Source organism: Myotis brandtii, unplaced genomic scaffold (assembly GCF_000412655.1).
Source record: "Myotis brandtii unplaced genomic scaffold, ASM41265v1 scaffold120, whole genome shotgun sequence".
Lineage (NCBI taxonomy): Eukaryota > Metazoa > Chordata > Mammalia > Chiroptera > Vespertilionidae > Myotis > Myotis brandtii.
In genome coordinates, this window is record NW_005354174.1 from 3,742,040 (window position 1) to 3,743,705 (window position 1,666).

General features: G+C 47.4%; 1 protein-coding gene and 1 pseudogene across 1 annotated transcript in view; one reads left to right on the forward strand and one right to left on the reverse strand.

Moving 5' to 3' along the window:
* ITGB3 (integrin, beta 3 (platelet glycoprotein IIIa, antigen CD61)) overlaps positions 1 to 1,666 on the forward strand; it is a gene marked incomplete at its 5' end in the record, with an annotated part of 37,065 nt that overhangs the window by 16,364 nt on the left and 19,035 nt on the right. The window lies entirely within an intron of this gene.
* LOC102262751 lies at positions 561 to 1,621 on the reverse strand (annotated as a pseudogene).

The following is a 1,666-nucleotide window of genomic DNA, read 5'->3' on the forward strand; positions in this document are numbered from 1 at the left end:
GGGTATGTGCCTGCAACCAAGGTACATGCCCTTGACCGGAATCGAACCTGGGACCCTTGAGTCCGCAAGCCGACGCTCTATCCATTGAGCCAAACCACTCAGGGCTGTTCGTAACTCTTGTTGTAACTTCCTTTTTTCTGCTTTCAGTTCATCTTCCACTTTCTCAGCATTCTCAGCAGCAGTTCTAGATCTCAGCACCTGTCCCTCAAGCCGCCTAATACTTTGCTCCAAGGTGGTTATAACCTGTTTTGATTTTTTTTTAACCATTTTATTTTTTTTAATTGATTAAGGTATTACATGTGTGTCCTTATCTCCTCATTGCCCCCCACGCCCTCCTACTCATGCCCTCACCCCCCTTGTGTCTGTGTCCATTGGTTAGGCTTATATGCATGCATACAAGTCCTTTGGTTAAATTTAATTTAAAAATTTAAAGTATATTTGCATTGTTATACAACCATCATCACTGCTGTCTAGTTCCAGAACATTTTTATCACCTGAAACAGAAACTCTTTCCCTCTGAGGTTTGATGGTCTGAAAGATGCTTCTCTGTCTCTGGATCTGTTCTTGTTCTATTCACTAATTTGTCCATTAGCATCTCCGCATTTCGATGAACTGCAAGTCTGAGCCATCGCCCCTGGAGCACTTCTGCTGCTCCTCCTCTAACTGCAGCTTCAGTTTTCTAACCTGTGATAGTAGCTCTTCCTCTCTCCAGCAAGTTTTCGTAGCCTTACATCTAGAGGACCCTCCCTCTCCTGCGGACTCCAAGACCTGAGCAGCTTCCCGAGACACCACAGTGATGGCTCCAAGCACTGGTTCATGATTGACATCACCATTGGGAGGGCCGTCGGGGAGTATAACTAAGCCATGTTTCTCAATAAGCTCACCTCTTTGTCGGAGGCCTTCTTTAAGTTGATCCATTTTGTGCTGCAGCACACTACACATATGTTTCTGCCTTTCTAACTCCTTTGATTTTTTCATTTTCTCTATAAAATTTTGCCATCTGTTCCTCTTGTTCTTCAATAACAGCCTTGAGGGTATCTACCTGGTAGATCAAATTGTTCTTCTCATTGTCTGACTGTGCGTTAGAAACCATGGCTTTCTTATATCTTTCTTCCACTTCAGACAAAGACTCCCGCAATTCACTTAATGAGGTGTCTGGATCTATTGAGCTGCTGGTGTCCCTGCTTCCTCGTCTGGATGTTTTTCCGTTTAGAGGGCTTGTTGCTGAGGCAGGATTTCGAGACGAAGGTCTTGTGTAATGTTCGGCACACTGTTTGTCAGACTTCTCATCCAACTCGATTTGCTGCCGTTCTGGTTTTCTCACACGCGTATCTCTTGCTTCTGCCCCGGGCAGCCTGTTTCGCTGCCAGCCTTGCCTCTGCCTCTCTGGCAATGTTACTCAGAGCTTCATCTCTGCAGAAAATCGGTCTCTCTCTCACAGGTGTCTCTCACAGGTGTCCTTTTCCTTCCAGAGCCAGGAGTGCCCATCTTGTCTTGATCGTCTTTTAACTCTGAAAAATGATTCTGTCTGTTTTCAGTCCTGTCCCTGGACACGGGCAGTGGCTGCGGCGCTGCAGGGGAAGGGCCGGAATGCGGCCCGCCAGCCAGGAGTCCGCCGGGGCGAAGAAGAGCCGGGAGCAAAGGGCAAGGGGCGCGGAGGGTGACC